We start from the raw sequence: 13,238 nt of genomic DNA, 5'->3' as shown, positions 1-13,238 counted from the left end.
GGTTCGATGACGGTTTGGATGTACCGTGCACTATTCAGTGTCCCCTCGACGATCACCAGTGGTGTACGGCCAGTGTAGGAGATCGCTCCCCACACCATGATGCCGGGTGTTGGCCCTGTGTGCCTCGGTCGTATGCAGTCCTGATTGTGGCGCTCACCTGCACGGCGCCAAACACGCATACGACCATCATTGGCACCAAGGCAGAAGCGACTCTCATCGCTGAAGACGACACGTCTCCATTCGTCCCTCCATTCACGCCTGTCGCGACACCACTGGAGGTGGGCTGCACGATGTTGGGGCGTGAGCGGAAGACGGCCTAACGGTGTGCGGGACCGTAGCCCAGCTTCATGGAGACGGTTGCGAATGGTCCTCGCCGATACCTCAGGAGCAACAGTGTCCCTAAATTGCTGGGAAGTGGCGGTGCGGTCCCCTACGGCACTGCGTAGGATCCTACGGTCTTGGCGTGCATCCGTGCGTCGCTGCGGTCCGGTCCCAGGTCGACGGGCACGTGCACCTTCCGCCGACCACTGGCGACAACATCGATGTACTGTGGAGACCTCACGCCCCACGTGTTGAGCAATTCGGCGGTACGTCCACCCGGCCTCCCGCATGCCCACTGTACGCCCTCGCTCAAAGTCCGTCAACTGCACATACGGTTCACGTCCACGCTGTCGCGGCATGCTACCAGTGTTAAAGACTGCGATGGAGCTCCGTATGCCACGGCAAACTGGCTGACACTGACGGCGGCGGTGCACAAATGCTGCGCAGCTAGCGCCATTCGACGGCCAACACCGCGGGTCCTGGTGTGTCCGCTGTGCCGTGCGTGTGATCATTGCTTGTACAGCCCTCTCGCAGTGTCCGGAGCAAGTATGGTGGGTCTGACACACCGGTGTCAATGTGTTCTTTTTTCCATTTCCAGGAGTGTAGATATTATCTCTTACATACAAAATCTAATTTTTAAAGTGAATATGGTTTATGGCTGGTGGAAAAACTTCACCAGTCTCCCATAACTTTATTTCCTTTTAAGAAAAGTAACATAACTGGAAGCTGTCCTGTCCCTGTAACTGAAACTTTTGGGCTTGTATTTCTGTTGCTTCATTCCTCTTTAAAATGGGGAATTAAAGTGGTATAAAAGTTTCCTTAGTTCACTTTTCTTTTTTCATACAACAACAACAGATTTAAAGATTAATTCTTTGTCACGTGTCTATATTAATTAATATGAATATTTGACTTATATTACTTTTCGTTTATTTGTCTGATTTAGTACTGGTTTTAAACGCTGTTAATCAAAATGTTTTCGTTATTTTATTTTAAAAGAAATGATTTTTAAAACAACTTTGTTCTCATCAGTTCTCATAAACTACTTTATCCTAACCTTACAAAAATTGTTATTCATAGAAATATCCAACCTGAGAATCATTAACCCAAAAGTTTAAGAAGTACGTATGTCATGCAGCCGATTCAAATGCTAAAACAGTAACGAAGTCTCAAAACTGCGACAATGTCGTAATTTGCACTACCTAACATGATAGTGTGCACTCACTATCATACGTAGTTCAATTTGCACAAAGACTGAGAATAAAGATCTGCAAATTGAGGCTATGCGACTATGTAGCTCGAGTCATTCACCTTGTCTCTGTCTTAACTTCTCCCATAAGCACCCCTAAGCAGCTGGTGGGAACGCAAACACATCCACTGTGGGCTAATGCTTAGGCAAGCAACTAAAAATTATCTAACTAATTTTCTGCACCTTCTAGTCTTTTACGAAAACATTATTTTTCATGCAGTATTCGTTAAACTCTTAACTGAGCAAATTTCATCACCCCCTGCCCCCCCCCCGCCCCCTCCCAATCGTAACTCTCCTCATACGCACTCCCATCAGAGTGACCGCCTTTCGTTCTACACACACACAATGCTGTCACTCAAAACGCAGTGACAGCTAGTGCAGATATGTGCCTCACGATTTTCAGTACAATAAACTACTGTACGAAATCACCCTCATAAAAATATGGAAATCTTTTGTACGTGACACAGCATATGTGTATATGCATACAAGGAATAAACTGCTTATTTGTTCAACAAGAGGAATTGAGTCTCACAGAGAAAAGACACTGCCTGACAAAAAAAAAGTGAAGCACCCAGAAAACGCGGTCTATGTCAATGTAACTTCATCGATATATACGTTATCGGTTGGTTTATTTGATTAGAGCAGAAATTCACCGTCACAAGTAGGATGACCACCAAATTCCTTTTAGAGTTATTCGTGTTAGTTGTTGATACCAGTCAAGGTACGGTATATAGTGGGTGTGAACAGCGATCATTGTGAAGGACAGAGATTCTGCGTACTCATGCGAGTCAGTGTTATCAGCAACTAACCCAGTCTGAAAGAGGTCTCATTCTGGGTCTCCATTTGGCGAGTGAACTGCTGAGGAATAGCATCGTACTCTGTTCGGTCCTGAATTCCGGTTCTGCACTGCCCAGGTATGACCTTTGACAGCGAATGTGCCAGCTACCTGGCAAGCGGTCCTATACTCCCGCTGCTTTGGAGAGGAGCAGCTGTGTTACACAAGGTAGGGTCGCCGTATTGTGCACCACGCGCATCACAGCAGTGTCACGTCTGCACCTGCCTTCTCACAACAAGCAACGGACCCCATGCAACATTCTGTGGTCACCCTACACCATTACTCATAGACCAGCAGCAGCTAGTGTAGGGAATTACCATCCCATGCGTGTGCTGCAGTTAACACAATACAGACGGCAGCATTTGAAGTGGTGCTGTGATTGAGAAGCATGGACTGCTGATAAAAGGCGTCGCATCGTGTTCGTTCAGCGATGAACCGCGGTTCCGCTCCACTCTAACACTTGTCGGCGAGTATGGTGGCTCCACGGAAGAGGTCCCACTGCTCTATTGTTTTTGGGAGACATAGCTGTCTTATTGTTGGCTTCATGGTGTGTGAAGCGATCTACCGTGACTTCAGGTCCAGCTGACAGTGACTGGCGGAAGTCTGATTCGACAACCATACGTCACCGATATCCTGCTTATCTCTTATGCGACAGTACTGTGGTGCCATTTTTCAACAGGATAATGCCTGTCCACCACATGTCATATACTGTGGCCAGCAAGTACCTCATGTTTGTCCTGCCCCAATGCCAGTATCCGCGATATAAAGTAGCAATTACAAGACTTGTGACCAGCTTGCCTCAGGAAATTACACAATGGCCTTATGACTCTCTTTGCAACCGCATCTGTGCACGCTTGTGTCTTAGAGCGGTTGCGATGTCATTTTCATATTTGTTCTCATACCGGCAAGTTGTTTGTAAATGTGACTCGAGTCTGTTGTGTAATCACTGAAATAACATCGCATAAGCTCTCAAACCATGAAGTTCCATTTCGTTTCGTGTTCCCCTTCTGGGTGCTTCACTTTTTTTGTCGGGAAGTGTACTTGCACTCAGCTATGCGGAGGAGAGGACAATAATGTGAAGTCAGTTCTGAGTACTCTGATTTCTACCGAGCACCGTGTTTAAGACAAACTAAATTCGTCATGAACAGATCACAAAGCCCCTTCCGGTGAAGTTTTCCGTGATAGCGTACTGTTGTAGACCAGACGTTAAACCCTAACCTAGCAGTTTCTCTCTTTTTAAAAAATCTTGAATCGATTTGAGTGTATAAAGAACCATTTATTACTTTATGAATTATCTTCTAGTTTTACGTGCAGCCACGACGGAAACAGGTAACAGGCGTAGATTTATTTATGTATCGTAGCCTTTAGATCTACTGCCCACATTTATTTAGAGAGGTTATGTTCTCAACATTTTTTTTTAAACTTGCTGCTTGTTGAATTTGATTACAAAGATGTGTTTCAGCATACTAATAATTACAGTATCGAAACAATGTCTGTATTGTAGAAACAGTTTTAGAGATATGGAATGATTGTGTGAAGGGAATTAAATGGAATTAAGGTACTCTGTTTGACTTACGCAGACGATTCTGCAGTATTTTTGGAAAATATGACAGAAGCAGTCACTCAAATAAATCTTCTGGGAAGAATAGGAAATAGAACCGAGACTTTCAGCTCAAAAAATAAAATTCGGGACATACAAAATGAATCAAAATCGATAGAAACACAAATAGGTAAAATAGACCGAATTTTATGAACTGAAATGTCATGGAGAAAAGGGCCAGGAAAGGGTGCTATAGGTGTGACAGTTAGTAAATTGGAAAGAGCATACAATTTGACAAAAAAATCTGCAACAAGAAATATATATCTAGAAAAACGAAATTAAAAAGCTATTCCATAATTGTAAGACCAGAACGTCTATGGGCACATGAATACTATTGAAAGACTAATTGTTAGAAAAGTAATGGTTACAATCCAAATAACAGATGATTGGAAAATGAGAAGAAATGAGGAGATCTACGAAAACGCACAGAAATTATCATAAGTGATGGCAAAGTGGAGATTAATCTTCTTAGGACATCACCAAATGAATGAGAATGGGCTAACGAAACAAATATTCCTGTACTGCTATAAAACGAAATCAACAATAGCATGGATTAGAGAATTAATAACAGAACTAGAGAGAAACAACATCAAAGAATCGGAAATTTTTGGGAATAAAATAGTAAATTTAGGTGGCTTTCAAGCCAGAAGAAATAAGAAAATGGGAACAACATTGACGAGGAAATAAAAAGACAGAAGAGACGTTCTGAAAAAATATGAAACAATAAAGAAGGCGTTGTTATGTCATTCTAGTTGGTCGATAGCCACATAAAAAAATACTAATAGTGACGACAATAATAGCAAAAATGTTAACTGGTAGACTGTATGATTTGGCTAAAAATAAAGAAAATGAAAGTTTAAAAAGGAATGTAAGCCAGACTTAGTGCCGTGTGAAATGGCCGGATTTTATAATTGCCCTATTTGTATTGTACGCGTTGGGATGAGGAGTGGGGGGAGATAGAGGCCGGAGGATGAAGAGGAATGCAGTTAAGTTATTGTGTGTTGCTGTTCACATTTCACGGTTTTATAAAAGGATCGTGGAGGGGTTGGATAGCCTCTATTGGTTCTCTGATTCCGTCACTGGCGCCACAGCTACTGCAGTTGTGGTAGGGGGTTCCCGTAAGACCACATTGACAAATCACATTGTCTCTCCTGTTGAACCCCTACAGACGTCCTCAGAATTAAAATGGGCATCAACAGTTGCTGCAGTTGGTTGGAAAGAGTCGACGTAGCAGCCGCGCTCAGCTCCGGGAGTGGCCTATTAGGCTGCGCCGACGGCAGTTTGCGGTGGTGGTCAGGTGGTGACCACTCAGCCCCCCCCCCCCCCGCCCCCACAAATGGCTCTCACAAATGGCTCTCCACCCCTACAGTAGTGGTCCGTCCGCACGTATTCACATCAGGCGGGAAGAATCGCGGCACTTGTGGCTCTGGCCACATAACGTGAAACTTTTTCTGAATTCTTTCCATTTGCCCTCGTATGCTATTACTGCAAGTTCGTTTACGAGCGAATACTTTACGTGACTGGAATGCTGGCAGGTGAACGATACGGTTTTCCCGGAAACGAATTTCTATTTCGTGTTATATGGGGCCTGAAAAGCTCGACCCACATTCCGAGCGCTTCTTGTACTCCCCCCCCCCCCCCCCCCACCAAATATCGATTGTAACACAACAGGTTTTTTTCTCTCTAAGTGCGGAATCGTCCCTTGGCCATTAAAAGTGTGGTTACGCTACCAGTGAAGAGAACTAATATCAGGTGTGCTCCGAGAAAAAATATATTAGGGCGGCTCATTCTTCGTATACAGGGTGAGGCAGGTAAGACAGGCCACCGCGAATACATTCAGAATGAATAAATACGTAGAGGTACGGTTTTCGTCAAGTTATAGCGGACATTATGCCAGATTTCCTGACGTTTGCCCGTAATTTTTATCGTTTACAGTCACCGTATTACTGTACCGATTTTGTTTTTTTCGCAATGAAACTGCGCGAGTACATATTTTTTCTGTGGCATTTGAAGGAAGCTTCAACTTTAACAGAATAATACCCGGTGATCGGAAAGTCGGTATAAATATGAAAACTGAATAAATCTCGGAATAATGTAGATAGAGAGGTACAAATTGACACACGTGCTTGGAATGACATGGGGTTTTATTAGAACCAAAAAAATGGAAAAGTTCCAAAAATGTCCGACAGATGGCGCTTCGTCTGATCAGAATAGCAATAATTAGCATAACAAAGTAAGACAAAGTAAAGATGATGTTCTTTATAGGAAATGCTCAATATGTCCACGATCATTCCTCAACAATAGCTGTAGTCGAGGAATAATGTTGCGAACAGCACTGTAAAGCATGTCCGGAGTTATGGTGAGACATTGGCGTCGGATGTTGTCTTTCAGCATCCCTAGAGATGTCGGTCGATCACGATACACTTGCGACTTCAGGTAACCCCAAAGCCAACAATCGCACGGACTGAGGTCTGGGAACCTGGAAGGCCAAGCATGACGAAAGTGGCGGCTGAGCACACTATCATCACCAAATGACGCGCGCTAGAGATCTTTCACGCGTCTAGCAATATGGGGTGGAGCGCCATCCTGCATAAACATCGTACGTTCCAGCAGGTGTTTATCAGCCAGGCTGGGGATGATGCGATTCTGTAACATATCGGCGTACCTCTCACCCGTCACGGTAGCAGTTACAAAACCAGAATCACGCATTTCCTCTGAGAAAAAAGCCCCGATAACGGTAGATGTGGTAAATCCAACCCATACCGTGACTTTCTCGTCGTGCAATGGAGTTTCCACGATAGTTCTAGGATTTTCGGTAGCCCAAATTCTGCAGTTGTGCTACCGAGCGAGGTGGCGCAGTGGTTAGCACACTGGACTCGCATTCGGGAGGACGACGGTTCAATCCCGTCTCCGGCCATCCTGATTTAGGTTTTCCGTGATTTCCCTAAATCGCTTCAGGCAAATGCCGGGATGGTTCCTTTGAAAGGGCACGGCCGATTTCCTTCCCTATCCTTCCCTCACCCGAGCTTGCGCTCCGTCTCTAATGACCTCGTTGTCGACGGGACGTTAAACACTAATTTCCTCCTCCTCCTCTGCTGTTGTGGGCGTTGACAGACCCTCGGAGCGTGAAATGAGCTTCGTCGGTCCACAACGCGTTACTCAACTAATCGTAATCTTCCGCCATCTTTTGAAACGCCCACACCGCAAATGCCCTCCGCTTCACTAAATCGCCAGGTAACAGTTCATGATGCCGATGGATTTTGTACGGATAGCATCGGAGGTTACGTCTAAGTGCCAACCAAACAGTAGTGTACGGAATGCCGGTGCGACTTGCGACTGCACGAGCGCTGACGTCCCCGTGCATGGACGAACCCGCTACAGTCTCCATTTCTTCCTGAACTGTCCCAGCAGCATTACGCCCTGTGCTCGGTCGGCCACTACGGGGTCTATCGTCTAAACAACCTGTGGCTTCGAACTTCGAAGTCATTCTCGCCACAGCTGCATTTGTCAACGGAAATTTACCCGTTCGAATCCCCTTCCTCTGGCGATAGGATAGTAACGCTGAACTAGCACATTCCCCACTCTGATAATACAGCTTCACTAAAAGCGCCTTTTCAGGTAACGCCAACATGCTGCGACTGCTGGCGCATCTGATTCTGTCTCTCTTTTTTTTTTTTCTTTATTGTGATTTTAAATACCTTATACAAAGGCGGGCTGTCAGCAGCACAATACGCCGCTCTTCAGCCTCGAGTTTGACAACAAGTAGCACATAAAGGTGGCACAGAGAAGACAGTCAAAACGGTGGGCAAAAAAGTTGACACTAAAAATCGAAAAAACAGGGAGCCGTTCACGCTGGACGAGAAACAGCACTAACACTAGGCGACACGGTGCACAGAACATGGATGATGGCGACGGCATGTGAACGGTGGTGGCGTGACGGCGAACAACACTACACACAAACGAAGGCACACACACGAAACACTGACGGCGACGATCTCCGGCGCGCGAATGTCCACAGAGCGTGTACGAGTCCGGAGAGGAGGAGGAGGATTCTCTCTCTTTTTTTTTTTCCTTTATTGTAATTTTAAACACCTATACAGGCGGGCTGTCAGCACCATAGTACGCTGCTCTTCAGCCTTAAGTGGAACAATAAACATGACAGAGAGGTGATATATACAATACAAAAAACGGCGGGCAAAAAATGGAGATACAAAAAAACAAGAAACAAGAAGCCGTTCACGTTGGACGAAAAAAAAACACTAACACTTGGAGACACGGCGCACAAAACACGGAGAACGGCGATGGCACATGTGAACAGTTGAGTTGTAACTGCACGAAACACAAAACGATGCACACACACTAAACACTGATGGCGATGATCTCCGGCGCGCGAATGTTCACTGAGCGTGTACGAGTCCGGGGACCTGCCAAGAGAGGTGGTGGAGGAGGAGGAGGAGGAAATGGGAGAGGGGAGAGCAGAGATGCCATGGGCAAAGGAGAGAGGGGGAGGGAGGAAGGGGGAGGGGAAGCCCGGGGGAGAGGGTAGGAGGGAGGGGGGAAAGGAAAGAGAAGGGAAGGGAAAGGGGGGAGGGAGGGTGCCTAAAGGAAAGAGGAGGTGGGGGGGGAGGATCAAAGGTGATAGGAGGGGTAGATGCAGGGGAGGAGGACATCATCAGGGAGGGGGAGCTGGCGGAAGCCACCTTGGGAGAGGGTAAGGAGGGTTGAGAGATGGAGACCGGGTGGGACATGGGAAGACAGGCGCGGCAGCGGGCAGGGGTGGGTGAGGATCGGGGAGACGAGCGGGTGAGGAGGGTCGAGTTTACGGGAGGTGTACAGGATCCGTATCCTTTCAAGGAAAAGGAGGAGGTGGGGGAGGGGGAAGGGGATGAGATCATATAGGATCCGCGTGGGGGAGGGGAGACGGATACGATGGGCGAGGCGGAGAGCATGGCGTTCAAGGATTTGGAGGGATTTATAAAAGGGAGGGGGGGGCGGAGATCCAAGCCGGATGGGCATAACAAAGGATAGGGCGGATGAGGGATTTATAGGTGTGGAGGATGGTGGAGGGGTCCAGACCCCACGTACGGCCGGAGAGGAGCTTGAGGAGACTGAGTCGGGAGCGTGCCTTGGCTTGGATTGTCCGGAGGTGCGGAGTCCAGGAGAGGCGATGGTCGAGGGTGACGCCAAGGTACTTAAGGGTGGGAGTGAGGGCGATAGGACGGCCATAGATGGTGATGTAGAAATCAGGGAGGCGGAAGGAAGGGGTGGTTTTGCCTACAATGATCGCCTGGGTTTTGGAGGGATTGACCTTGAGCAACAACTGGTTGCACCAAGCGGTGAACCGGTCAAGATGGGATTGGAGAAGGTGTTGGGAGCGCTGTAGGGTGGGGGCAAGGGCAAGGAAGGCGGTGTCATCGGCGATTCTCTCTCTCTTTACAGCTCCTTTTATACACGACTGTCATGGGCACTCACTGACGTTTTGCTATCCGGCGCCATCTGTCGGACATGTTGTGAACTTTTTTCGGTTCTAATAAAAAACCCTGTCATTCCAAGCATGTGTGCCAATTTTTACCTCTCTATCTACATTATTCCGTGGTTTATTAAGTTTTCAAATTTATACTGATTTTTTGATCAGCCGGTATATATGGGACAAACCACCGTCCTGGCGTCAGGGGATGAGGTTCCACAAATGTCTGCCCTATTGTAGCACAGGTAAGCAAATACGTAACTCAGATACGACGAGCGTGTTTATTTTGACGGCTATCACACCAAGTGCTCAAAATGTTGACCTTGAGCTTCGCTACATAATATAATGTGATTCTGGGGAAACAACATTATACCTGAAGTTTCATCTGGAGTTAACGGCTACGCAGGACCGTGTTGGAAGGCATTTCATCCCTTCGGGAGTCATCGGTGTTTCCTAAAAGACCTCTTCTCATACCTTCCACCACAGATAAAAGTATAAAGTATGAAGTTTGGTGAGTGTGCTGATCATTTTGTGGCTGCTGAACGAGCGTTCCAATGCTATCCAAATTTTTTCTTAAGAGGGTCTCTCATTACATGTGCGGAAACGAAGGGACATCCGTCATTTTGATACTACACTCCAATAAATGCGGTAGCAGCATATCTTAGGAACTCGAGATATTTTAGTGTATTTAGGTAACTAGCATTGAAACGAGAACCAGTTACGTGGATCTTGAAAAACACGCACCAAACTTTGATAGACCAAGAGCGTTGTTTCTATCCTTTCTTTGAGTCAGCGTGGATTTTCGAGTGACGATTAGTGCATATTGCGAAGGTTGGCTTACCCATGGTTTGTAAACAATGCTGGTCCCTTAAACTTTTGCGTAGATATGTCGCATCATTTTGCACTTTTATAGATAAAATTCGGAGACCAGCGTCCAATTTTCGGAGTCATTGCCCTGAAGATGTAGATGCAGAGAAATGTGAAGAGGATCAAATGGAATGGAATGTAGTGTTCGCAGAACACTCGTTTCGTTCATTCCTCTCGTGGTTCCTAGATACCTCTTACAAGGGAACCTCCCCATCGCACCCCCCTCAGTTATAAGTTGGCACAGTGGATAGGTCTTGAAAAACTGAACACAGATCAATCGAGAAAACAGGAAGAAGTTATGTGGAACTATGAAAAAAATTAATAAAATGTACAAACTGAGTAGTCCATGCGAACATAGGCAACATCAAAGAGAATGTGAGCTCAGGAGCGTCGTGGTCCCGTTGTAAGCGTGAGTAGCTGCGGAACGAGAGGTCCTTGGTTCAAGTCTTCCCTCGACGGAAAATTTTACTTTCTTTATTTTCACAAAGTTATGATCTGTCCGTTCGTTCATTGACGTCTCTGTTCTCTGTAATAAGTTTAGTGTCTGTGTTTTGCGACCGCACCGCAAAACCGTGCGATTAGTAGACGAAAGGAGGTGCCTCTCCAATGGGAACCGAAAACATTTGATCGCAAGGTCATAGGTCAACCGATTCCTCCACAGGAAAACACGTCTGATATATTCTATACGACACTGGTGACGTCATGTGCGTCACATGACAGGAATACGTTGTCGGCCCACCTAACTTGTACACTTAGCGAATGGGTAAAAAGGTTCTTCTACCTTGCCCGATTTAGGTTTTCTTGTGGATGTGATAATCACTCCCAAAAATGTGATGAAAACATAAGAGTTTGTCACATAAATTGAAAATAAACAATTTAAACTTTTCACTCAAGGGAAGACTTGAACCTAGGATCTCTCGTTCCGTAGCTGCTCTCGCTAACCACGAGACCACGGCACTCGTTGACTCCTTGATGTTGCCTATCTTCGAATGGACTACTCAGTTTGTATATTTGACTAATATTTTTCATAGTTCCACATAACTTCTTCCTGTTTTGTCGATTGATCTGTGTTCAGTCTTTCAAGGCCTATCCACTGTGCCAACTTATAACTAAATCTGAGGGGGGTGCGATGGGGAGGTTCCCTTGTTAGTGACATTTACATCATTCGTTACTGCTGACATAATGTTTGTCTCATTGCTTTCATCAGCTGCACTTCTTTTCCTCTAGCGTATTTTGTTCTGCACAGTTCCAGTTTCTAGAAGCTCTTTTTATAACCACCGCAAAGACAGATCGTGAGTACGTGGCACGATCCGGATAGCCTCCAGCAGGCAGCCGCACCGCACCACTGCCTTACAGTTCGGCAACACCCGCCGTGAACGACTTTTTCGACTGTCTCAATAGTTCTGCGAGCAAGATGGCTGACTGCTGCAACAGCAGAACGGAGACTGGAGGGCATCAAGGGCACAGGTAAACAAAGAACCATACCTGAGTTACATGTACGCTTACATTTGCCTGTAATAGCACAGAGGTCTGTGGAACCTCTTCTGCTGACGGTGTGTCAGTGATTTCCGGCGCAGTTGTCTACATAGTATTTCATCAAGTCCCATACGTGCTATGTCGATAAAGTTCTCTCAGCAGCTTCTTTCAAATTCCACTGAAGAAAAGTATATCGTTCCATTAGAAAAAAAAACAAGGTTGGTGTCTTAATTCGGCGACTATAAATGATAAAAGTTACTTGTGAACGTAGGAAATCTGGCATATTCAGCATATTGTCCATTATAACTTAGCGGAAACCTCGATACATCTACTCATTCCGGACGTATTTGCGTGGCTTAGCTGCCTTTCCCAAGAGAAACAAAACACGTAAAATGAACATTACTCCCAACAGTGCAACATGATTTCTGCAGAATTACGTAAGTTATGGCCTTTAAATGATAAAAAATATATGTCAAGAATATTTACATGTTAAACCGACATTTAGGGCATTATTAAAGCTGGAAATTTATGGAATAGCGAAGGACAGTAGTTGTGAGTATTTGACCTCACCAAGTGGAAAGTTCGAATTTTCCGCTGTTGGGGACAAGCTTACACTCCACGTTATTTTCTGTTTGCCGTAATGAAAAGTGTAGCTTCTCATGCAGAAAATTCTTCCGCAACTAACGAAAACATCATATTTTTCCGACGAAAACGCATCGCACGTGGTCATTGAATCTAATTAAATTAGCGTATCTCAGATAGCCCGTACATAGGATTTTCTAGGCAGCTTGTGGCCCTATCTGATAACGGAAGATACAAGAAGGACTACTTTAGTTCGTGGCAACAAAATGGCTCTCTTAATGTGCACTCCGTCTTCAGGCCATGAGTGGCCTACCGGGACCATCCGACCGCCGTGTCATCCTCGGTGGAGAATGAGGATAGGAGGGACGTGGGGCCAGCACACCGTTCTCCCAGTTGTAAGATGGTATTCTTGACCGAAGTATTCGGTCGAGTAGCTCCTCAATTGGCATCAGGAGGCTGAGTGCACCCCGAAAAATGGCAACAGCGCATGGTGGCCTGGATGGTCACCCATCCAAGTGCCGACCACGCCAGACAGCGCTTAACTTCGGTGATCTCACGGGAACCGGTGTAACCACTGCGGCAAGGCCGTTGCCCCTCTCTTAATGTAGGTTATATAAATTTATTTTATACAGGATGGCCCATGGATAGTGACCGGGCCAAATATCTCACGAAATAAGCATCAAACGAAAAAACTACAAAGAACGAAACTCGTCTAGCTTGAAGGGGGAAACCAGATGGCGCTATGGTTGGCCCGCTAGATGGCGCTGCCATAGGACAAACGGATGTCAACTGCCTTTCTTTAAATAGGAACTCCCATTTTTTATTTCATATTCGTGTAGTACGT

At 45.9% G+C, this 13,238-nt stretch overlaps 1 pseudogene; it reads right to left on the bottom strand.

Annotated features, from left to right (window-relative positions):
* Positions 1–12,869: 12,869 nt before the first annotated feature.
* On the bottom strand, positions 12,870–12,987 carry LOC126199913 (5S ribosomal RNA; annotated as a pseudogene).
* Positions 12,988–13,238: the final 251 nt, after the last annotated feature.

Source organism: Schistocerca nitens, chromosome 8, assembly GCF_023898315.1.
Source record: "Schistocerca nitens isolate TAMUIC-IGC-003100 chromosome 8, iqSchNite1.1, whole genome shotgun sequence".
Taxonomy (NCBI): domain Eukaryota; kingdom Metazoa; phylum Arthropoda; class Insecta; order Orthoptera; family Acrididae; genus Schistocerca; species Schistocerca nitens.
This window is presented reverse-complemented; position numbering and strand designations above follow the sequence as displayed.